This window comes from Oncorhynchus gorbuscha, linkage group LG09 (genome assembly GCF_021184085.1).
Source record: "Oncorhynchus gorbuscha isolate QuinsamMale2020 ecotype Even-year linkage group LG09, OgorEven_v1.0, whole genome shotgun sequence".
NCBI classification, from domain to species: Eukaryota; Metazoa; Chordata; class Actinopteri; order Salmoniformes; family Salmonidae; genus Oncorhynchus; species Oncorhynchus gorbuscha.
The window spans coordinates 37,262,467-37,289,395 of record NC_060181.1 but is presented as its reverse complement, the minus strand read 5'-3'; the positions used below and the strand labels follow the sequence as shown (position 1 = coordinate 37,289,395).

Genomic DNA, 26,929 nt, shown 5'->3' with positions numbered 1-26,929 from the left:
CACGTACGGTCAGGGTGGTGACCGCGGTCAGGGCCCAACACAACATCCAGTCAGGGCTTTGTTGATGGGACACACAGGGCCACTAATGTTTGTCTTCTTTGTGCCCTTTGTTTGTGCCTTATGCGTCTTACAGGGTCATTTGCTCCAATGCGTGTTACCTATTATCCACTTATGCAGTCACACAGCCTTTGAGTAACTATAAGGTTCCTAAAGGATAGGCCTACAATTGTCAGTGCCCAGCCCAGATGGTCTAAACTACCAGTTTAAACAGTCACACTACTCAAGTCCACACCTCTATCCTTTATCCTTAATCCAGGATGAACACTCCTTTAGTAAGCTACGCTATGCCCCAAACTCATTTTCATATCTATCTGCATCTCAAAGAGGCCGTCACGAGCGGGTGGCCATATCTGCTTGGCTCCTGTCCTGTCCATCCACACAGCAGCTAGTCACAGCCAGACCGGTGCTCATGGCAACAAGTATGGAAATCAGGAGGGCTGGTCCCACCTCTGGAGCCATGCTGCAGGAGTACTTAGCTGCTCAGCAGTGGGATGCAGCATAAGCAATAGAAGTAGACCATTATGAAGTGTAGTGTATGACATAAGTGTGTTATGACACCTGACATAGGACTTTGTTTATGTTGATGAGCCCTTCAGTGTGATGGAAATGTGATTTCAATTTCCAATGGATCTGAACACCAATGTTTGTGAAGGTGATGATTTCTTGCATCAGATCATGTAATAAGCCCTTTGTGTTATTTAATGGACATTTGGCACTCAAATCGAATGCTAAGTGCACCATAGAACTAGAAGTTACAGAACAATCATCACTTCCAAAAGCATGTATTAAACACATGTTTGCTACTCTAGCACACTCACATTTGAAATTTCACTTTGCATGCAACAAGCATTCAACAGCTAAATCTATCCTACTTCCTCTGACGCAGCACTGCTAATGCCTTTATATGAAAATCTGGAGGCTCTATTTCTATATCCACCTATTTGCTATGTACTGTGTGGGTGTGGTTGCCATGGCGCCCCACTGCCAGGAAGGATTCCTTTCTTGAAAGGCTCGGGGTGTTGTGGCAGCAGCCGCGCCAGATGTCAGCAACCATTCTGTGTTGCCTTTGAGAGGTTTAGATCATGCAGGTAAAAAGGCTAGCCTGGTCCCAGATCTATTTCTGCTGCCTTGACAGCTCATACATGTGAAAAAGACTAGGAGTGGCCAAGACAGCACAAAGTCAGTGGCGTAGCGCAGTTTCGCATGGCTCGCTGCGAGGTCCGAGCAAGGCCCCCCATGGGGCAGAGAAAAAACTGTGAAGTATTATAGATTATTTCATGCTATTTTACACATTTTGCCCTGAGGCTGAGAGAAAATGTTGCTGTTTAGAGCTTAGAGATCCTTGAAAGATCGAACAATCTCAACTTTTTCCCCACAAATATTAGTCTTAGTATTAACAAAATGTTAAATTATATATTTTGATAGCTTATACTTTGGTCTATCACACCATGAAAGTCATTTCATTTTGACAATAATGGTCCAACAAGTGTTTAAAGGTCTTGATTGTTTAATTCTAAAATTAGACGATTGAAATAAGTAATAGAAATCTCCAAACATATTTTTATTTTATAGCACTCTTAAATGTTCCAGGGCTAGTTACATTTAGAACATAAAACAACATTTAAAAAGCAAACATTATCCCTTAGGTCTAGCATAGTAAATTGTTTAAGCAAATGTTGCAGGACAGTGGTTACAATATTTTGAGTCCATCAGAGTTGACAACAGATATGGAAAACAGACATTTTTTTTCTCCAAAAATAAAAGTTCAATACAAACATTTGTAAAATATGGGAAATTATTCACCAATTATTCATTTGAAAATCCCCAATAAAAACACAACCATTTTATCAAATCTTTCAGCACTCTGATGGAGTTGACGTTAGAAAAAAGCTGACGGAGTTTATGTTTTATGGAGACAAAAATGTATGTTTCCTTCTTCATTCAAGTGGTATACACAGTAGCAGTTGAATTGCTTTGTGGCTCTAAAACGTAATTAAAAGTAACTTATCTTAACCAAAATTAATATTCTATCAGGCAGACAGTTTAGGATTGTGACCATGGTGATTTCAAAACTGTTTGTTTAAATCTATCAAAGCTAGAGAACTTTACAGACCATGAGTGGTCTTGTTGCACTACATGTAATGAGGACATGAATAAGGGGTCTTTATGGTATAGTTGACCCTGCTCATTCCTGATTCATTTAGGATTTTAGACAAATCTGACAGACTTGACCAAATCTCAGGACACATATTTTAGGAATCACAGTTTTGAGAAATATTCTTTCAAGTCACAGAGGGCTATCGCAAGAAACTACATAAAATAATTTTCAGTTAATATCCATTATTGCCACTTTTTAGAATTTTAGTGAGAGAGGTGAAAAGGTTTGATGATTCACTAAGATATGTACTGTAAGATGGGGGGTGTGGAGAAATTACTGTTGCAGCAGGACTTGCATCAACGTCACATGCAGTGGATAAATTTGAAGGGAATGGAGTTCCACCTCCTTAAGTTTAGAGACAACCTTCAAAAATGGTAATTGAAAAACAAGGCCTACTGAGAATATGAAAATGTGATTATCCACATCAAACCATATGCTAGGCCCTAATTGATGACTGTAAAATGTACTACAACATACATAAAACCTTCAGACAGATGATATGTAGTTATTATGTAGATTAATTGGTGGACCACAGTTTCAACACCGACCCATAAGCTGATTTGATGTGGCCGGCCAAGGCCTTTTTGTTTTATGTCCCCTGGAGGACATGCAAGTGGGCAGATCACCGGAGGATGCACAGTGAGTGGTCCCCACACAGACAGAAGGACAGGCATGCCAGTCAGTACGAAAGGCCTCTGTGTCGTCAACAGTACAGATGGACTCCTTTGGCAGCTTCTGCTTTTATGATTTCATCTCTGCAAAAGAGAGAGATCAAATTCACTGCATCGCGAAAGACAAAGCATTGTTATAATCTCAAGAGATTTCCATTGCAAATGTTCACTGTAAAGGGGTAGATTTGTTGAATTGTTTGTGCTAGTGCAAAGGTAGAACCAATTCTTTTCCAAAGGGTTAATCAAAGGGTTTACGATAATATCAAAGGCTTACTAAGGGGATGCCGGAGACCTAAAGGTAAAATGTGGCAACCTCATGTTTTAGCTTTGTGGTTTGTTTTTGTTCGTTTTTTTAGGCCCTTTTGAAAATATCAGTGCAAATTTTGACCAGGTAAATCACATACTAAACTTAGCAAAAAAAGAAACGTCCTCTCACTGTCAAGTGCGTTTATTTTCAGTAAACTTAACATGTGTAAATATTTGTATGAACATAACAAGATTCAACAACTGAGACTTAAACTGAACAAGTTCCACAGACATGTGACGAACTGAAATAGAATAATGTGTCCCTGAACAAAGGGGGGTCAAAATCAAAAGTAACAGTCAGTATCTGGTGTGGCCACCAGCTGCATTAAGTACTGCAGTGCATCTCCTCCTCATAGACTGCACCAGATTTGCCAGGTCTTGCTGTGAGATGTTACCCCACTCTTCCACTAAGGCACCTGCAAGTTCCCGGACATTTCTAGGGGGAATGGCCCTAGCCCTCAATCTCCGATCCAACAGGTCCCAGATGTGCTCAGTGGTATTGAGATCAGGGCTCTTCGCTGGCCATGGTAGAACACTGACATTCTTGGCGTGCAAGAAGTCACGCACAGAATGAGCAGTATGGCTGGTGGCATTGTCATGCTGGAGGATCATGTCAGGATGAGCCTGCAGGAAGGGTACCACTTGAGGGAGGAGGATGTCTTCCCTGTAAAGCACAGCGTTGAGATTGCATGCACTGACAACAAGCTCAGTCCGTCTCTCTTTCTAAGCCCACAGCTTCACCTCAAATCTTTGTAGCTCTATGAAGCTCTACTCCCGACCCACCCACCGCTACCCTGTGGGTGAAATCTACAGCAAAGGGTATGTTTCTTCCGAATAATTTTACATGAGTTGTTTGCCACAAGATCATAAATGATTCAATTAGAGAAACCTCAGTAGATTCCATTAGATAATGAAGTAATGGTTGAGGGATAAATCCTAGGCGTTGCACTCGACCTAAAAGTGTATTCTCCCTGCAGTTCACGGAAAAGTCGGTTTATGGCAATGGTGTGGCCAGGTCTCTTCCTGTTGCGTGCCTAAACTGCCCTATAGTGTCATGGCCCAAGTCCCATAATGTACTCTGGGAAACAGGAGACCACTATGTATCTACTCTACTCTCAACTCAGTGGCCACGTTCCAACAATCTCATATCCTCCTAACCTCATCTCTTCTCCTTTAGTGCCACTGATCTGAAAGGACTTGTTCCCGAACGGTCTCAAATATCCTCCTTCCGTCATCTCCCATCCTTCACACCTACTGGTCTGAAAAGACTTCATAGGGGAACGTATCAAGGCAAAATCATATTCCATGCATTCACATGTCGGAGGCCACGAATGAAAGGACATGAGGAAAGGAAAGTCGAATGTGTTCCAATGTGTGTGGTCTGGCAGAGTTGATAGGGCAACAAGCCCCACCTGTCCCCCTCCATATAGATTATACGGGCATTAATTGAGTGTGTAATAATGTAAATACAAGCAGGCTGATGTGGTCTGTAGCATAGCAACAGCAGGCGGAGTTCCTGACGTCACTGGGCACTTGATCAACTGTCAGTATGTTTGGAAGGGGGGGAATGTGCTCTGCTTCTCTAGATGCATACATGAAATGCCTCCCGCAGATTCAGTGCTATGTGTGTGATGCAATTTACATGGTTGGCTAGGCTAGTAGAAGGATCTGAGGCATAAATGACAAGTATTCTCAGACTGCTTGTGATGTGTGAAGTGGTCAGTGGTAGCCTGTATGAAAGATAGAAGTGTTGACATAAACCCATAGCTTATGGCACCATATGATATACTGTAAGAAGGTGGTATAACGACTCCTTTCTCTCTCTCTCTCTCTCTCTCTCTCTCTCTCTCTCTCTCTCTCTCTCTCTCTCTCTCTCTCTCTCTCTCTCTCTCTCTCTCTCTCATCCATGCATGCATGCATTTTGTTTAATCCAGTTGTTATCATTCAACACCCTCAATTGTGGCATCCTCAAACATTTTGCTATCTAATTCTCATGCAAGCAGTGTGTGATAGCTGGGTAGCTGGCGAAGCACGCTATCGATGTAATAAAACAGCGACGGTCATCTTTTGTTACCAAGATAATCGTGAAAATAGCTGAATACCTGCATCCAACTATCCACGTTGCCCTTTCTCCTGTAGCGTGTTTGGCTATGTTCTCCCCCAGCTGACCGTACAGCCAGAGTACATGCTTGAATTATTAACTAGGATCACCCAGCAGGTGAGTCTCTGTGTTCTTTCATGTACTTCACATCACCCCCACCCCCGTTTAATTAGTTATGAAGCCCTGCTCGCCTCCGCTCGTTAGTGTGAATCAAACAGCATAATTTACAGACCTTACGTCTGTTGATATCTACTATAAAAATGTATTTACTATGAATGTGATGTGCTTGTCTCACTTAGCTATCTTCAGATAGAATAAGAGCATCTGGTAAATGACTAAAATGTAAATGTAAAAATGTTGGTCTGTTACCAAGGCCCAGTATAGCCCGGTAGTTGTGTAGCCACAATGGAGTAGATGGTAGAAGTTGGTGATAGAACTGGTCCAGTGTCAGATATTGTATTTTGCTTCCTAATGGTCAAGGTTGGTGTAGGGGAATCTGATCTGTGGTTAGAGGTGTAGATGTATGAGGAGCTCCATGGTAAAAACCTCCTAAGAATCAAATACATTTTTTATTTTTTATTTGTCACATACACATGATTAGCAGATGTTATTGTGAGTGTAGTGAAATGCTTGTGCTTCTAGTTCCAACAGTGCAGTAATATGTAACAGTAGTCTAACAATTCCACAACAACTAATACAGACAAATCTAAATAAGGGGATGGAATAAGAATATATACATTTAAAGATATGGATGAGGGATGACTGGGCGGCATAGGCAAGATGCAATAGATCGTATAAAATACAGTATATATATATATATATATATATATATGAGTAATGCAAGATATGTAAACATTATTAAAGTGGCATTATTAAAGTGACTAGCGATTGTGGGCAGTGCAGTTACCATACCAGGTGGTGATACAGCCCGACAAGATGCTCTCAACTCTCTACAAGATCTTTCAATCTCCAAGGGCACTTGTCATTGTTATGAAATGTGAAGCCCACGTTATGAGATACTACTCTACTTGTTTATACACTATTGTCCATTGTCTGAAGCATGTTGTCTGTCACACAAATCAGCAGTCGACTGGTGAGAGCCCACGGGAGAAGAGATGCCAGGGAGAGTTTAGTGGTCACCAGGAGAGCAGAGCATCTAGTAAAGGTTGAACAGCTCTTCAATAATTCACACTCAATAATTCAATAATTCACACTTGGTTGTGACTTTTGAGTTGCGGGATTAAAAATAAAAAAGAACGTTGAATTTAGGTCAAAACAAAGTTGATAGGTCACTGATCTCTTGATCGACTCCCGGTTTCACCTATCTTTTTGCCAAAACATGTTGTCATTGAACATGAACCGGATGCTCGGCTAGCCAATGCTGGTAGCAACAGAACATAGTGCTTGGGTGGAGTGTAAAAGAGAGCAGCTACCCTCTTCTACCTCAGAAACACTATGTTCCATTTAGAATATGTGGGATTCGAATCCCGCATTGTGACAGTTTACAGTAAACTCGGTAGTGTTTGTGTTAACTCTCACGGTGTACCATTTCCATAAATGCACTGTTGTTGTCTCACATTAGCCTAAATATACAATGTTCCTAGAACACTGCAGCATAGTATTTTAAAATGAGAGTACCTCAAGAAGGGACACGGTTACTGTATGGAAGGGGGTAGGGTTGTCTGACAACCTTTTCTCAGTGCTTTGTTGCACACCACAGTTAGAATACATCCATCACTGCTTTTGTGGTGCACAAACAACACACACCTCGTCCGACACAATTTCCACAAACAGCGCCACTCACATGTTGGCAAGCCTTCAGGCAGCTAGCTAGAGAGAGCATGATTCCAAAGATACTGCAGATTGCCCTAGATCCAATATATACTAGATAGATAGATCGCTATAATAGATGCTATCGTCAGATCAAAGCCACAGGTTAGGCAGCGGAGGCCCAAACATAGAGTGGCGCTGTGCCTGAAGCAGGCTCTGTGTGGTAAACATGATGGAACGGTGATATGAATCACAGTGTGCACATTCTGGGACAGTCAATGAAGACGTGTGCGTTAGTATTATATTAAGTGCTTTCTCTGGTTGCTGGGAATTCAGAAATCAGTTGAGTTACTTTGTATGCATTTAGTTTTCTTCTTTGATGGGACTACATATAGGGAAACATGTTCTATTGCTTCAGAAACACTGTAGTGGGATGAATTGGGTACTTCTAAAGAGGAGTAACTGAGTTCATTTGATCCTGGGAGTAGCCTACCTATCAGGGCGTAGATGTTGCACTGTCATACTCCCAATGTTCCAAGTTTTATCCACTGTTTATTAGTGTTATAGAGCATGGCCTCAACAGGCTTCAACCATGCAGACCACGCACACTTTGGCTGTGGCCCAATTTTCTTAATAGACATAAAATAACTTGAATACAAAACACCCCCCTCTCTCTCTCTGGTCTGATATGATGAATTCATGGCTGGTTTGTTTAGTAGGCGTTTTGCTTTCGAGGCTAGCCAGGGATCCAGAAGCCAGCCGGTCAGAAGAGTTCAGTCCCGCTCCGGAAATTGGGCCTCATTAAATCCATGCTACCCTGAGGGCACGATCACAATGCACGATCAACCCCGATGCGCTAGCCTGATATTTCCATATCAGACATGCATGTGTATGGGAAAAGACATGACGATAGCGCAGGAACTGATTAGGAATCTAGCAGGGCTGAGTGAGAGTGAATGAGTGAGTGAGAGTGAGTGAGCGCAAGCAAGCACACTGGATAGCAGGATGTGACCTACATCCTCCTCCATCCTGCTTCTCTGTCTAATTTCAAAGCTCCAACAGAATTAATGAAACAGACCGGATGATATCTTGCTGCACTAGAGGATGAAGGAGGGAACTAGGAGGACGCGGACAGTGACACATTCAAAGGATCCTCTAATATAACCGTTTCCATTGGGATCATTTTTGGCGTGAAACGAGTTGGCTGTTGTCTTCATTGTGTCGGAGGGCCTTTTCATTTCTACCTCTCTAAGAATTACCTCAATGTTTTTTCAATAAATGAAAGCTAATTAAAGGCGAGTGGGGTACGGGAAGCGGTCCCGTCGGTAACGTTACCCCCACCGCCTCACTCGCGTTTCAAAGTGAATAAACACCAATTAACCGTCTACCCAAAATAAGCGTGCCACGCACCAGCCCCTCGTATGGGGAGATAAGGTGGGTAACAAAGCGAGCGGCGCCTCACCAAATAACTATGCTAATCACAGCTGATTACGAAGGCTAGGTACAGTACAGTGGAATTGTCTAGGTTTTAAGAAGAACAACCTACGTTTTAAGTGCTCTCCTTTCAAACCTCCATTACTCCCTGGTCGTCAAGGTTGTAGACGCTTTATTTTGTCCTTCATTTCATCATGGCTCTGTTTTCTCCTGCCCATTAACTTTTACCTACGCTAGCTCAACATAGGCTTATCATCATAACGGTGTTCCTTCTTGTTCAGATTTGGCCTGGTTATGTTGGTAGGCCATAAAGGACTTGAGTAAAATGGGGATTAGGACCACATTTATTTTAGCCCTAGTTGTCTTTCAGCCGCGGTCCGGGTCATCTCGCAACTAGGACTAGACGGTGTCACATTGTCGCTCATTAAGTCTGGTGAATAATCCCAGACCCGGACCCAGATATGTGTGTCAAAGACTGAGGGATGAAAAGAAGAGAACTAGGCCTCTGTGGCACGGGGCTGGAAGATGACAAATGGAGTGAGAACCAAATGAAGAGATTGAAGAGAGAGAGGTGTGTGTGTGTGTGTGTGTGTGTGTGTGTGTGTGTGTGTGTGTGTGTGTGTGTGTGTGTGTGTGTGTGTGTGTGTGTGTGTGTGTGTGTGTGTGTGTGTGTGTGTGTGTGTGTGTGTGTGTGTGTGTGTGTGTGTGTGTGTGTGTGATGGATACTCTGGGGCTCATTCTTTTAGCATTCAGCTGCAGTACAAACACAGGAAACAGAGCCATGAGTGTAATGCCAATGGGTAGTAGTGACTGAGGCTGCCAGTGGAAAAGTGTTTTCCTTTCCTCACTGGTGGCTTTAGCTACAGATTACTGCTCCAATGAGGGAATTGATTTTGGTTAGAGACTAGTGACAAGAACTGGGTCATATTCATCTGGCCACACCGTAGCAAAACATTTTTGCAACAGAAAACAAAACAAAAACTAGTCTTTCTTATTGGGCAAGTTCAGGTAGTCCCTCCCTGTTTCAGTCCGTTTTCTTCTATTTGATGCGTAGTTAATACAACCCTGGAGTGGAATACAATGATGGGAGGGATGTACTGGATTAATACATAATGTTGTCTTGATTGGTTGACCTGCATAGTTATACTGAAATTAAGAAAAAGAAAACAGAATTCTGTCAAACGGAATGTTATTTGAAACCACACCCTAACTGCTGCACTTAACATCAGTTGAATTTCATATTAGTCCCACAGTCTTCCATGTGGCCTGCTTTGGTTTTCACAAGATGTGCCCTCAGTTTGTCTTACCCTCACAGTTTGCGAGACACTTTCTCTCTCCCAGTCGTCTCTTAGTAAATAGAGCCATCCTCAAAAGCCCTTATGAGGAAATACCAAGAGGCTGTGATGTCTCTTCGAACTCCTTGGCCCAGCCAGCCCTACCCGTCCTCTAGGGCTTTATGTCTGCCTGCATTCCAATAGCCGTCCTGTCTACCATCCCTACTCTCAGCTGTCAGTAAGTAGTCCAGTCTCTATGCCCCCCCCCCAGCCCCAGGCAGCTACAGGACCACCAGGTGCCAATGTACCTAATATAGAAGGGAGAGCCTTCTTCAATCTGATAGTCTGAACAGTTGCATAGAGACCAAAACCTGGGTTCAAATAGCCTAATATTTGTTTTCTTTTCAAATACATTTAGGATTTGATTGAACCTGCAGGCAGGGTTTGCAATTTTGCACTTTTGGGACTAAGTACCATTGGTTCCCTTGTGCCAGGTGAGCTCAATCAAGCTCAGCTTAAAAGCTCAGCTTAAGTATTTGAAAGAATATTTATATTATTTGAACCCAGGTCTGATACAGACTGCACTGCAGTCTATCTTGTAGAGTCTGCACAGTCATACAGACACCACCTGCTATGGTATGAAGGTTGACTGGGCTCTACTGGGCTAATGGGGTGATAGGATGAGTGGGAGGGAAGGAGGTTAGGGGGTTCTTTGGGATCTTATTTAAAGAATCTTGGAGGAATGTGAAGGCTGTACCCCCACCCTTGAAGCTATTCGGAATGTGCGGTTCATTAGTTTCCGCCCTCACTGTCTTGATGAGGAACACATACGGGTGAGGAATTTTTAAAAGGAGTTAAGATGACCTTGTCGCCTGTAACGAACTGACGTAACACCATCCAAGACTGTCAGAGGGATTTGATATTGACAGCTTTCAGATATTCCACCGTGTCATGATTGGACCTGGCCATCGTCTCTCAGCCAATCAGAGCTTCCTCAGCAGTAATTGTGACATGATCACAATTAGGTGTTTTTGTTGACTTCACAGGTTGTCACGACTGTTAGCATAGTGGTGTCGCTGGCGATTTTGCAGTAGAATTTGCAAACTTTAACCACAACCTTTTCCTCAAATGTGAGCTTATTTTAGAAAAATAGTTCTGTTTAGCTAAAAACATCGGACCTTGGGTGACTTTTCTCTATTTCAAGGCAGCGGCTTATACTCCTTACTTTCTTAATAAAGTGAATAAAATGTCAGATTTGGTGGAGGAAGGGATTAGTACCACATTGCTCTATCGATTTCCCTGGCGACAATAGGCCTCATGACAATTGCCTCGATTTAAAAAACAAAGCCAAAGCCCAGACACATAAAATCTAAAAGAGTTAGCTTCATGTTGGTGCACTGAATGAAACCACTGCCACGTTGTACCATCCTCATCATTTCCGTTGTAAGCATGGGGTCTATGGCTCCGTCTGGCCCCATCTCTCAGCCTCGGCCATGTCCTCATCTGCTCCAATTCCCCGTCCCAGTTCTCTGCCTCCGCTATAGTCCCCTGCGGCGCCGAGGCTGGGATGGCGCTAGCACTAGCGTAGCGTCACACGTTAACACAGGCTAACACAGAGGGACAGGGACAGTTCCGCCTGCCTTCCCAGACTCCCGTCTTATGAAAGGGCCATTGTAGGACACTGCTGTATCTAAGCAGATATATAGACAGTGTTGTGTTTCACGATCAAGAAAAGCTGGGTTGTTGGTAGCTTAAATATGGTGCTCAGCCGAGCTAGGGTTAATTTAGTCTCAGTTTCAGTTTCCCTCCCATCAGGGCCTTCCCACATTTACACCCACAACAATCCATTCAAAACAAACCACAGACAAAACAAAGTCTACACGACTGTTTCTCATCTCCAGTTTGTATTTTCCTCCCTGAGTAGGCGTCTGACTACCAGTAGCAGTGTGGTGAGTCTTCATGCCTGCGGTCTGTGCTTGTTTGCGGCCCTGCCTTGCCCATCCCAGGCCACACACACACACACACTCCACACCACAGCATCCTTGAGAGACACCACACATTCCTCATGCCCTGTCACGTTGTGTGAGCGTCAGTGGAGAGGGAAAGAACAGCTCCGTTCCTGTTAGCTACTCAGGAGGGGGCTGATGCACTGAAATATAGAGGCAGGTGGTTGTATGGGCTTTCAGAGTAACCTAAGGAAATACACAGCAGATAGAACAACATTCGAAATAGCTAGAAGAAGAGTGTGCCGTAAAGCATCACTCTCTGATTGTCCCACTGATCTTGATATAGTAGTCAGTGACATACTATGTAGATTTTGTTCAATTATTTTTTATTTTTTTCCCTCACATTACCACCCATCCCCTAATTGTAGTGAACTAATGGACAATAACACTTAGGCTTCTACTTCCAGCTATACATACTATATATATTTTACGGACACAATGCCTTTTACAATAGTTATCTTTTGTTTGTTTTTAATCCCATTCTTCAGCTACCCTCAAACCCTCCCATCCAGCTCTGAAGACCGTCCAATTTTGATTTGTCATATATTTGTAACTCAGCTGTTTCACAAAAGTTCTGAATCTCTAAACATATCTTTACGGACACAGTTAGCTAACTATTGCGCTTAACAACTTTGGTCCCTGGGCCAAAAACATACATTGACATCTACATTTGGCTGTCTTTTCTGGACCAGACAGAATTATGGCGACACAGGTTGGTAAACACACTAAACTGTTGGCTCTGGTCTGGACAAAGAGATGAATCGATCAGGCTGATTGTCAATAAAATGCCACTAACTCTGCTGTGATCAATACGTGTGTGTCAGATGTGGCCTGTTTGGCCAGAGGGCGTTGGCCAGCCTGCAAAGTCAGCACAGCGTGGCAGCACTAAACTACATCCTAAATGGCACCCTATTCCCTATATAGTGCACTACTTTCCACAGGGCTCTGGTCAAAAGTAGTGTACTATATAGAAAATTGGGTGCCATTTCACATAAACCCTACCAGCTTCCATTGCTCTGTATATTTCAAGCACTCTGAGAGCCTATGCTGTAGCTAGCTATGTAGGTTCCTTTCTGTTTTGTAGTATATTGGAGTCATGCTTTCTGTAGGTCCCTTTCAAACTATTCTGGGCCGATTGTTCCGCAACTAGATCCAAACCCTTGTAGATATTTGACGACAAAGCTCATAAAAAGGATTTGTGTTAGTGTTGTTAGTGTCTGTCGATCAAGTTCATTTACAAATGTACATCAGCATAGATAGGTACTAGTTGTCTTCAATATGAATAGGCTATGTCTATATGTTTCTACTGAAATGCTCTGTCATACTACAACGACCATACTGACAGATAGAGACATCAGAGGCAATCTTCCTCCTGCATCAAAGAGGAGGAGAGGAGAGAGGAGGAGAGAAGAGGTAACTCACTGAAGGTGAGAGAAGGGGAGAGGGAAGGGGGGGGTGAGAGAGGGCGTGAGGAGAGGGTGAGAAAGAAGGAAGGTGTTGCTGCAATGCAGTGCTCATCATGCCACAGGGCCCCCATGTCACAGCTATTAATAAGGAGTGCTATTCCATACATCAGCTATTCATGAGGGATCCTGGCAACCAGAGCCCCCGCGCCAACCAACCAGGTTATTTATAGATTTGGGGGTCAGGAGATTTTTCTGAGACTGGTAGTGTAGGGGCAGGACTTCACATACTAGGAGTAGGAGACAGTATGTGCGTGTGTGGAGGGGATGTGAGGAGATGGGGGGGGGTGTGCCTGCATGCCCATGTGTGTGTGTGTGTGTTTCGTGTGCGTGGAGCAGGAAATATGTCCGGAATTTTCCAAAGGTCTTCTGGATTTCAATTAGATGTAAACACACCACCACCAAAGTACTGTAGCATATAAACACTGCTCACTATGTAAGATTGTTAGCGAAAGACTGTGTTGAGAAATAGTTGAATTGTCAGAACTGTGGTATAATGCATTAGGGAGGAGCTGGAGCTTTATTACAGATGGATGCCGTTCAGCAGAGGAAGTCCGATACATTTGTTCTATATGTAGAGAGCGATAAGGAGTGAGATGGAGAGAGATTTATGTTTACTGCCACGGTCTCCATGGCAACCCTCGAGCATCCTGGGGTGGAAAAATTGTATTTTTCCCATCGTTGCTGTCTGGCCTTTTGCTGGAGACCTGTCGTATTGACAAGGCACTGAAGAGCTCATGTTAGAAAAACATAACTTTTCACTGCTTCTACAGAAATGCAGAGATTTGAATGGCAGTGGGAGCGAGTGATAGGATACAACTGTATTAATCCATCAGCAGCTAACTACTGAGTTTGGCATCATACGCTCCTATAAGAGACTAAACTTACAGTTATAGATCTGGATGTCCAGTGGGTACTTGAAAATAAAGAGCTCCATGTTACACACAGATACATAATAGGACAGGAGTCATTATCCCCCGAACAGTTGTTGAACTGAAGGAGCACTTTACAGATGTAGGATCCTAATTTGAGCCAGTTTGCTACAGCAGGAAAATAATCCTGCAGCAACAGGAAATGTGAATTATTATGTGGATTATAATTCATGGACATTTTTATGGGCGTTGATCCATTCTTTCGTAAGGGGAAATCAAGTCTGACATTTCGAAGTGGATATTACAATCTTCAGAAGTGGTTTAAACCTCAAATACACTACATGTTTTAAAAGTTCTCCTGCAACAGGGGGATCAAATTAAGATCCTATCTTTACATAATACTGTAACATCTGCTTCCAACTCACACTCACACACACGCAGATCCCCGGAACGCAGTTCACACTCCCAAACACCCAGATCCCCTGAACGAAGCTCACTCTCCAGATCCCAATCACCTGAATTCTAATCACCTGTTCACACACCTGTATGTCATTATCTCACACTTTTCTGTTCTTCGCACCCCATCACTGTGAGGTATTGTTTGTTTTGTGACACGTCTTTCGGAGCTCTGTTTTTCCCGTGATGTACTCCTCCCGTGTATGATGTTTTTTGCCTGCCTCACTAACGACGCCTTTTGCCTTTTCCCTGCCTGTACTTTAGCCTGTCGGATTTCCTGTTATCTAGCTATTGCCTGATCTCCCGGACTATGTTACTAGCCTTTTCCCTGCCTGTACTGTTGCCCTTTTGGACCACCTGTGTATGACCTTCTGCCTGCCCTTAGACCCAGCTACCTGCCTCCCCCTGTGGTCTTTTGCAATAAACACCTGCTGCGCCCTGCGCTTGAAACCAGCTCTCTGTCTCCCCTCGTGTTCATTACAGTAACACAATACCTCAACCCCCTTAAAAGATGTAACTCCCCCATTCATTTTTAATAGCTTTACATGGCCAATCTCGGGCAGATGGAAATATCGGTAAGAAATACCACACCATACAATAACATATGGAAATATCAAACCACAGCACATTATTACAGTTCTGTTAATGCAATAGTAGATGGATGATGGAGTGGTCATGCAAACAGAGTGACGACAGACAGACAACCAATACACAGAAACCTACTGAATGATAGATGAGGAAGATATGGAAAGGAGCGTAGAATGTGAACCATGGCCACTAATGATTGTGAGCACCAGTTCATGGTTGGATGAATTGACATGAATGGTATTTTAATAATTCATCGACTTAAACCCCAGCTATGGATATTGAAATATATCACGGTACTTCCTAGGCGATCAGTGACAGTCCGCTGAAATGTATTTCGAGTATGAAATGTATTTGGTTTGAGAAACATCATAAGAGCATGTACTGAATTGGGTAAAATACTGTTGAAAAACTATTTTCTTTTACAGTAATGACTAAATGCACAAGCTATTTTCTGCATTGCCCACGGTTTGAAATGATGTCCATCAGCAAGTGCAGCAATACAATGCAGAACTCAATAAATTAGCTACAGTATATCTGGCCATTCCATTGTCCACTGCACCATTGAATCACACACCCACTTGTTATAATGGAATGTTTTTGAAGAACTTCCTCCTCCCATAGAGCAGCCTGGGTAAGGCCTGAATCTGTGGAACAATAACCCAGGAGGGAGTCTCTGTCTGGGGGAGAGAGTGGCCATCTGTCCCATGGTGCCTGTATAGCTATTAGCTACTACTAGTCTGCTACTGTTGAGTCCTAGTCAGTCAGTACAGGGGGGGTTGGGAAGAGGTGGGGCTTTTTTTTACTGTCAAGGGAAACCAGAGGGGCTTTGTGGAAGATGACATTACTTTTTCTTCTGGCGAGGAATCTTTCAACACTTCACACCCTCCTCCTCTACTCTCTCCTTTTTATCCAGAGAGGTGAGGTCATAGGCTTGGTTTGCTTTTCACAAAAAACACGAACGGTCACACTTAAGTGATTAGGGCTCTGTGTGTGTGTCAGTGAGTGACGCAATGAACAGTGTCCTACCTTTTTCCCCAGCAAGCTCCTCCTGATAGTCCTAGACTTAGACAGACCGGGCCAAATGGGACGGGTGTGTTAAAAGTAGTAGCATTTTGAGAAACCACCATGTCAGCTAAGTGATGTGCTCTGCCTGTCTTTTGACCCCTGTCAAAAGGAACTCTGTTGCTTCAGCCCTCCACTGTGAAACTAACTCTCCTGTTCATTTACATATAAGGACACTATGAGTCATAGATGTTGTCCTCGGGGATAAAGCATATGAGATACTTGTAGTATTTTGCTTACTGCACTTTTCACTGTTGCGCTCTTACAGCTCTATCAGTTCTTTGAAGCTGTAACACAAAGCGATTGACAATGGAATCGGCTGTAAAATGTTCATATCAGTGACTAAGCTTGAAATAAATGGTGATATCATAGTTTAATATGAAAGCACTTCTATGCATCCTTCTATGATTTTGCTCATGGATACATTTGTGAACCTGTTCAATAACGACAACAACCTTCAATCATTTGTCTACGGAATAGCAAATCGTTACAAACCATAACGTGAGATGAGATCCCTCTTCAACCATCTCTGTCTGACAGATTGTGTTGTTGGTCTGGTTTCAGGCGGCACCAGAGACATCGGTTCAGCCCTCACCAGGATGTGTATGAGGCACCGGAGCATCGAGGCCAAGCTCAGGCAGTTCTCCATGTGAGTCACCGTCATCTCCGCCTCTCCGTTCTGCCTTTTCTCTCTCTATTCCATCCTTCTATCTGTCTGAATGCGCTCATTAGCTCATATTGTGCAGAGAGTGAAATAAGATAAGCAGAGTGAAATGAGGAGATTAAATTGCTTTACAGTGCCTACACACACCAGACGCCTAGAGGAACACAACCCCAAAAATGTATTTTGTACATTATCTCTGCTAAGAATCGTTATTCTCCACTCTGTTTGATTTGAGTTGTAATCCCCACCCAAGGGTTTTCATCGACTGCTTGATTAACCCTCTGCAAGACCAGATGGAGGAGTGGAAGAGAGTGGCCAACACGCTGGACAAGGACCACGCCAAAGGTAGGGGCTACACACACACACACATGCCATTTAGCAGACGCTTTTATCCAAAGCAACTTACAGTCATGTGTGCATACATTCTACGTATGGGTGGTCCCGGGAATCGAACCCACTACCCTGGCGTTACAAGCGCCATGCTCTACCAACTGAGCTACAGAAGGACCACACACACACACACACACACACACACACACACACACACACACACACACACACACACACACACACACACACACACACACACACACACACACACACACACACACACACACACACACACACACACACACACACACACACACACACACACAGTAAACTACCTCTACCTCATACACTTTCTCAAACCTCTCCACACTACACTCTATTCCTTCACCCCATTATTGCCTGCAGTCGTACAGTATAATTTGCATACACTCATCACCTCCATCTACTGCAGTAGCACTCTGGTTAGCTAGATATCGCACTTCATACTCCCTTGTGTTTAAAGGAATTACTTTACTTAGTCTGTAGTTCAACAGTGCTTTTATATGCTTCGACTAACCACTTCAAACCCAATCCCCCTCTCCTTTCAATAATACCCAACCTGGGAGTTCAGTTCTCCCCCGTAGAGAAAAAAAAGAGCAGTCCCTCGTTGCAGGGTTTGATTCCAGTCACCACTTGTCATACTGATGTTACGACAGGAAGCGAGTCCCTCAGAACAAAGATCAATGAGATGTTTTTTTTTTTAGGAGTCGCCCTCGTTTCGGATGTTCGCCGCACTTCAAAGCACTGACAATGGCAATGTGTGACACGTTGTGTCCACTGTGTTTCCCTTCCTTCCACAGAGTACAAGAAAGCCCGTCAGGAGATCAAAAAGAAATCCTCTGACACTCTCAAGCTGCAGAAGAAGGCAAAGAAAGGTAGGGTGACTATGAGGATGCCTGGTGTCTGGTTTGGACTGCTTATGGTGACTGAGGATGCCTGGTGTCTGGTTTGGACTGCTTATGGTGACTGAGGATGCCTGGTGTCTGGTTTGGACTGCTTATGGTGACTGAGGATGCCTGGTGTCTGGTTTGGACTGCTTATGGTGACCGAGGATGCCTGGTGTCTGGTTTGGACTGCTTATGGTGACTGAGGATGCCTGGTGTCTGGTTTGGACTGCTTATGGTGACTGAGGATGCCTGGTGTCTGGTTTGGACTGCTTATGGTGACTGAGGATGCCTGGTGTCTGGTTTGGACTGCTTATGGTGACTGAGGATGCCTGGTGTCTGGTTTGGACTGCTTATGGTGACTGAGGATGCCTGGTGTCTGGTTTGGTTTGGATGCCTGGTGTCTGGTTTGGACTACTTATGGTGACTGAGGATGCCTGGTGTCTGGTTTGGACTGCTTATTATTATTATTTTTTTAACCTTTATTTAACTAGGCAAGTCAGTTAAGAACAAATTCTTATTTTCAATGACGGCCTAGGAACAGTGGGTTAACTGCCTGTTCAGGGGCAGAACGACAGATTTGTACCTTGTCAGCTCGGGGGTTTGAACTTGCAACCTTCCGGTTACTAGTTCAACGCACTAACCACTAGGCTATCCTGCCGCCTAGTGGCGACTATGAGGATGCCAGTGTCTGGTTTGGACTGCTTATGGTGACTGAGGATGCCTGATGTCTGGTGTGGACTGCTTATGGTGACTATGAGGATGCCTGGTGTCTGGTTTGGACTGGTTATGGTGACTCTGAGGATGCCTGATGTCTGGTGTGGACTGCTTATGGTGACTATGAGGATGCCTGGTGTCTGGTTTGGACTGGTTATGGTGACTGAGGATGCCTGGTGTCTGGTTTGGACTGCTTATGGTGACTGAGGATGCCTGGTGTCTGGTTTGGACTGTTTATGGTGACTGAGGGTGCCTGGTGTCTGGTTTGGACTGCTTATGGTGATTATGAGGATGCCTGGTATCTGGTTTGGACTGCTTATGGTGACTGAGGATTCCTGGTGTCTGGTTTGGACTGCTTATGGTGACTGAGGATGCCTGGTGTCTGGTTTGGACTGCTTATGGTGACTGAGGATGCCTGGTGTCTGGTTTGGACTGCTTATGGTGCCTCTGAGGATGCCTGGTGTCTGGTTTGGACCGCTTATGGTGACTGAGGATGCCTGGTGTCTGGTTTGGGCTGCTTGTGGTGACTATGAGGATGCCTGGTGTCTGGTTTGGACTGCTTATGACTGGAACCAGGCTCTCTATGACTTTGAAGGTAAATCCTATTTGGTGGTGGAGGGAGGAGACAAAAGCGTTGATACTGAATTCTACCAAGACACATCTCATACCGTCCCAGGTGACATGGCAAAGGGTCAGAATAGTTATGGGATGAGAGGCAGAAGAGACAGTTATTTTTGGGAAGTTATCTGTCTGGATTTAAGGAGGGACTGTATTGTGCAAATAACAATCCATTGGATTTTATTACAGACCTTATAGCTTTACGATTTTGGGCCAAACATATAATATATTCCGCAATGCATAAGTTAATAAGGATATGTGTCAACTCTGCAACCTGTAGCTATTTAAGAACAGGTCTCATTTTCCTGGGTCTAAACTGACTGAGATTTTTCCTTTCTACTCCAACTGCCATTGTTGCATCTGATCACGTCCCTGTTCTTTCCAGCTGACGTGTTCGGTAAGTCGCTGCCCCCTGTAGCTCCCTTTGTGTCACGGTTCTCTGTTGACCTGTTGACCGCCGTTGACCTTTCCCACCTGTGTGGTCTTGTCACCGTTCCCTGTCACATTGTCTACTGGTCTGTTTCATATTGTGAGGTCACATTCCTCACTCAAGGGTTAAAAATCTCCTGAATGCCCAAAATAGTTCCTCGTCCCTGCTTCTCTTCTTCTTCCGGTCTCCCCTGAGGTCCCCTCCCCCACCCACAACCCTCACTGTGTCATGAGTTTGGTCTGCTTCCAAATATACCTCACTGACTCCCTTTGGCTTTTCGCTGCAGCTTAATTTTGTATCATCAGGGGAGATCAGGAATGGGGCAGCATCACTAAATAATTGTGGAATTCATTATCTGTCTGGCTCCAACATACAGGTAACTGCCAAAATAAAGGAAACACCAACATAGTGTCTTAATAGGGCGTTGGGCCACCACAAGCTGCCTAAACAGTGTCAATGCACATTGGCAAAGACTCTACAAGTGTCTGGAACTCTATTGGAGGGATGCAACACCATTATTTCATGAGGAATTCCATCATTTGGGGTTTTGTTGATGGTGGTGGAAAAAATGTCTAAGGCACAGCTCCATCTGGTGACTGGCACACACACACAAACACACACACATTCTCAAAACTGTCCTTCGCTCACTATCTTCCATAGTGAGCAGTGTTTATATGCTACAGTACTTTGGTGGTGGTGTGTTTACATCTAATTGAAATCCAGAAGACCTTTGGAAAATTCCAGACATATTTCCTGCTACATATGCTCCTTTGAGACTCCTCTTTCAAAGTCTCTGAGATCTCTTCTTCTAGCCATGCTAGCCAAAATAATGGGCAACTGAGCATTTTTATACACCCTAAGCATGATGGGATGTTAATTGCTTAATTACCTCAGGAGCCACACCTGTTTGGGAGCACCTGCTTTCAATATACTTTGTGTCCCTCAATTACTCAAGTGTTTATTTTGGAAGTTACCTGTAGATCTCCACTAAAACCACTTTTAAATGAGCCATTTCTGTATTGCACAGTCACAGCCAAAAATCAGGGCCTCTTCTCTGACAGCTCTGATATAGACTTGTGAGCACTTTTCAACCTCTTGTTATTTAGAGTAATGTTTTGATCTGACTCCTGCACTATGTCTCACCCTCACCATGTTCTGCCTGTTATGAAACCAAGTACAGCTTGTATTGTGATATACTTGTTTACAGAATTTGTAGATTTGAGACATATATCATTCATGTTTGTAGAGGTTTCCAATGTTGTTATATTCAATGTGATAGAATGCTAAAACATTATGAATGGTACTCCCGGGCGTGCATTCACCATACACATGAAAAAACGAGACATCTGCCTCATGAACCAGTCTGTTTTAGTTGCATAAAATGTCTGTTATGATTGTATACAGGACCATATTATCCTGACCGTCAAAATAGTTTGATTTCCACCTTCAAACCCGCCCGTAAGACAAAACAAACAGGACCGAGAACTGACCCCTGAGGAACCTCAAATGTGGTCAGAGCACTCTGGTCCAATAGTCTCCCTAGCCTATTATATAGTGCAGGGAAACTCCCCCAGTGGATTCCTATGAGTGTAATGAGAGCAATGGAGAGCATCAACATGCCGAATGTGATCCAAATGTTGGTTCTGTGTCCCTTTAAGGAATTCCGTTGCAGTGCTTTCCCTGGAAAATAAGAAGAGCCTCCATCTATCTAGCCTTAACCACATAACTCGTACTGGCTCTTCTGAGAAATGTTACATTTTAATTGCATGTTTACGTCCCTAAAACCTACAGAGGAGATTACTGAACGTTTCTTTACCAGTTCAGACAACAGTTGTATTATTTTAGAACACCATGATACTTAATTTACATTGATTGTGCGTTGTACATTAGTTAATAGACCAATAAGAAAGAGAATTCCAACACTTTTTTTATTCATTGATATGACTCATCTAGATTTTAGAATGTCAGTAAAACCAAAGACAGTCTTGATACAATTAAGTGGTTGATTTTGAGAGGGTAAAATGCCCAAACTCAGAACAATGCACTGTTTTGCCTTACATAAGTGCACATCAATAGGGGGGGGGGGTCAATATCCTGCTTTAACTCTGTGTACATTGCCTAGGGCTGTGGTTCTTCACTGTGTTCCTGAATGCTGAGATTGTGTAATATTGTGAGGGTGTGACCCTGATGTAAACACAAACCGGTTTCACAGCATGATTTGATTGGTGCTTGAGATAGCACTGTGAGGATTGCGCTCATAGATATAAATTAGTGATCAAAAGATTAAGCGTGATGTAGTACAAGGGATTGGTTGGAATTGGAATTACAAAGATGGTTGGGACTGTGGTGATGGTTATATCTATATAACTATATATCTAAGGATGATGGTGACAACTGAAAACCACAACAATTGAATTAAAACATATCTATAAGAGACATTGGTGACTTTTCGTCCTGTTTTCACCTCAGAATTATTTCGGTCATAAACATCTGGTTTGAGACTGAAAATAGTTTATTTTGCTGTGTACTCAGATAGACCTTGTCTTAACCCTAAATTAGGATCAAACTAACAAAGGTGGTGTGTTTGTGTGTGTGTGCGCGTGCGTGCTGCAGGCCGGGGGGACATCCAGCCCCAGCTGGACAATGCCATGCAGGACATCAGTGATAAGTTCCTGCTTCTGGAGGAGACAGAGAAGCAGGCGGTCAGGAAGGCCCTGGTGGAGGAGCGGAGCCGCTTCTGCACCTTCGTCTCCATGCTGAGGCCCGTCGTGGTGAGTCCCCACCAACAGCCTGTGTTGTCAAACACAGGTCATTTGTTAGGGTTTGCTGGGCCGAAGAAGATATGTAGAAATGAAGTAGAATCTGCGAACACAATTGTTTCAACACATTCTAACCAATCATGTTGTTCTAACAAATGAGTTCCAGCCAATTGCATCTTTGTTATGGATGTTAATATACAGTGCACTTCGACGGTCCAAACAACCATCTTATCCTTTTAAAGTGAACTATTTGGAGATTTTTTTTAATGAAGGTGTTTGTGTACCCAAGTGTTGCATTTGTTAGTAAATGTTTATTCTGTAAGTATACACAATATGTGCTAGTCCATGCTGTTCAGTTTACTTCTCCTCTGCACCTGTGAACGTGATTAATGTAATCTATTTTAAGTTGTTCTATTGCCATTGAATATTGCTCTCCAAAGAGATTCAGAAAAATCCCATTAGAGGGATGACCTGCTTCAATTCACTGAAGTCTAAAAGTAGTACTATTGAGTCAATGGAGAACAAGCTCAAATTTGAAGTGTATACCACAATTATAAGTTAGCACAAGCCCTTACACCAACCCGCCTTTCTTGTTCATCAGGAAGAGGAGATGTCCATGTTGGGGGAGATCACTCACCTGCAGACCCTCACTGACGACCTGAAGGCTCTGACCATGGACCCGCACAAGCTGCCCCCCGCCAGCGAGCAGGTCAGTGATTTGGTCCGCACTCTCAGGACAGGGCTAATAGTCCTCTTTTTGCATGTTACACTGTGTTCTGGATATCTGTAAGTGTTCCTGTGTTACTGATTCAAATGATTGGAGGTGCATTGGTAAATACCTCTATTTCCCTGTAGAAATAGGGCTGCCAATTGCTTTTTTTTTACAAGATGTTTGGTTTATAAATTGTCTTGTTGTGACATTCTTCCTCCCAGGTCATTCTGGACCTGAAGGGATCTGAGAGCAGCTGGTCCTACCATACCCCTCCTTCCTCCCCCAGCACCATAGCATCCAGGAAGTCCAGCATGTGCAGGTTAGTGAGCATGCCCAATAATCACCACTACACCAAAAACCTCTCCGCTGATAGTAGTGACTGGGAGTGATGCCTAGCATCAGTCCTCCTCCGTCATCTGATGGATCGGAGCTGGAACTGCAGCTTTGGCATTATTGCCATAATTGGGATGTTTACAAATGTGAGGCCGCAGTGGCCTCTCCGAAATGAACGAGTTAATGATCAATGATTTTCGAGGAGGCCTGTTGTGTGAGGCACTAGGGCCAGAGAGACCATCCAATTTGTTTTCCAGGCAAGCTTGTTAGCAACCTCTGCTTGTGACTGGCGCTGTAACATATTCAAATGGTAGCTGTTTGCAATGTGCCTAGTAACAGTCTTTCAGTAGAAAACCATTGGCTCTCCTTAAAGGTTGGATACATTTTAGCTGGTTTGTAAACGGATAAAAAAACGGAAATCCGTAAATATTGTTTTGACTCAATATTTATTTATCTATTTACTTAGTTAAGACAGTTGAGAACCAGTTACCAATATCCGTAGTAACCAAATGACTGTGTTCTCTCCTCATCTCTCACAGTAGTCTGAACAGCGTCAACAGCAGCGACTCTCGCTCCAGCGGCTCTCACTGCCACTCCCCCACCTCCCACTACCGCTACCGGAGCTCCGCCCTCCCTCAGCAAGGCCCCGCCCGCCTCTCCAGTGTCTCCTCCCATGACTCTGGCTTCATCTCTCAGGATGCCTATCAGTCCAAGTCTCCCTCGCCCATGCCCTCTGACACCAACCCACAGGTACTACAGAGAGACGAGCCTGAGAACAGGAACTTATGGTGACAATAATTATGGCTCTGGTCATATTCAAATCAAATTGTATTTTTCTACAGGTGTAGAACGTACCGTGAAAAGCTTACTTACAAGCCCTTAACCTTTCTAGGACGGAACCCCTCGATAACATTCCGCTGAAAAGGCAGTGCGCGAAATTCAAAAATATTTTTGGGAAATATGTAACTTTCACACATTAACAAGTCCAATACAGCAAATGAAAGATAAACATCTTGTTAATCTATCCATCATATCTGATTTCAAAAATGCTTCACAGCAAAAGCACAACATATGATTATGTTAGGTCATAGCCACGTCGAAAAAACACACATCCATTTTCCCAGCCAAAGATAGCAGTCACAAAAAGCAGAAATATAGATAAAATGAATCACTAACCTCTGATGATCTTCATCAGATGACACTCATAGGACATCATGTTGCACAATACATGTATGTTTTGTTCGATAATGTGTATATTTATATCCCAAAATCTCAGTTTACATTGACGCCTTACGTGCAGTAATGTTTTGATTCCAAAACATCCATAATAAACATTGATAAAAGATACAAGTGTTATTCACAGAATTAAAGATAGACTTCTCTTTAATGCAACCGCTGTGTCAGATTTAAAAAAAACATGACGGAAAAAGCATCATCTGAGAACGGCGCTCAGAACCCAAAACAGCCAGAGGAATATCCGCCATTTTGGAGTCAACAAAGTTAGAAACAACACCATAAATGTTAACTTACCTTTGATGATCTTCATCAGACTGCACTCCCAGGAATCCCAGCTCGACAATAAAGGACTGATTTGTTCCATAATGTTCCATCATTTATGTCCAAATAGCCACTTGTTGTTAGCGTGTTCAGCCCAGTAATCCATCTTCATGATGCGCAGGCACTTCGTCCAGACAAAAACTCGAAATGTTCCATTACAGTCCTTTAGAAACATGTCAAACGATGTATGGAATCAATCTTTAGGATGTGTTTAACATAAAACATCAATAATGTTCCAACCGGAGAATTCCTTTTTTCTTCAGAAAAGCACTGGAACGAGAGGTAACTCTGTCGGGAGCGCGCGTCATGAGACCAAGGCTCTCTGCCAGACCACTGACTCAAAAAGGTCTCATGAGCACCTCCTTTATAGTAGAATCCTCATTCAAGTTTATAAAGACGGTTGACATCTAGTGGAAGCCGTAGGAAGTGCAACTTTATCCATATCTCAATGTGTATTCGGTAGGTCAAGCTTTGAAAAACTACAAACCTCAAATGTCCCACTTCCTGGCAGGTTTTCGCCTGCCATATGAGTTCTGTTATATTCACAGACATCATTCAAACAGTTTTAGAAACTTCAGAGTGTTTTCTATCCAATACTAATAAAAATATGCATATATTAGCATCTGGGACAGAGTAGGAGGCAGTTCACTCTGGGCCCACTATTCATCCAAAAGTGAAAATGCTGCCCCCTATCCCAAAAAGGTTAACCAACAACGCAGTTCAAGAAATAGAGTAAAGAAAATATTTACTCATATTTTTTTTTAAATTAAGTAACACAATAAAATAACAATAACAAGGCTATATACAGGGGGTACCGGTTAGTCGAGGTAATTTGTTCATGAAGGTAGGGGTAAAGTGACCATGCATAGATAATAAACAGCGAATAGCAGCAGTGTAAAAACAAAGGGGAGGGTCAATGTATATAGTCCGGGTGGCCATTTGATTAATTGTTCAGCGGTCTTATAGCTTGGGGGTAGAAGCTGTTAAGGAGCCTTTTGGACCTAGACCTGATGCTCCGGTACCGCTGGCCTTGAGATAGCAGAGAGAACAGTTTATGACTTTGGTGACTAGTGTCTTTGACAATTGTTTAGGCCTTCGTCTGACATCGCCTAGAATATAGGTCCTGGATGTCAGGAAGCTTAACCCCAGTGATGTACTGGGCCGTACGCACTACCCTCTGTAGAGCCTTGCGGTCGGATGCCGAGCAGTTGCCATACAAGGCGGTGACGCAACCGGTCAGGATGCTCTCGATGGTGCAGCTGTAGAACATTTTGAGGATCTTTTCAGTCTCCTGAGGGGGAATAGGCATTGTCATGCTCTCTTCACCACTTTCTTGGTGTTTTTGGACCATGATAGTTTGTTGGTGAGGTGGACACCAAGGAACTTGAAACTCTCGACCCGTTCCACTTCAGCCCTGTTGATGTGAATGGGGGTGTGGTCGACCCTACTTTTGATGTTATGACTGCTTTATCTACACCCCTCAAACAGACATATTACAGAAACCCCAAACCCACTCTGAAGAAGTAACATATGAACTAAAACATATATGCACACACACACAGACGGTAACAGAGACATTGTATTCCATCCGACACTTCACTCTCTCCACCTGGGCTTTGTTACTGGTCAGAGAGAATCCTCCCAGGTTGCTAGGTAACGGGAATC

At 43.5% G+C, this 26,929-nt stretch overlaps 1 pseudogene; it reads left to right on the top strand.

Moving 5' to 3' along the window:
- The window catches only part of LOC124043500, a 46,964-nt pseudogene that overhangs the window by 12,030 nt on the left and 8,005 nt on the right, over positions 1-26,929 (top strand).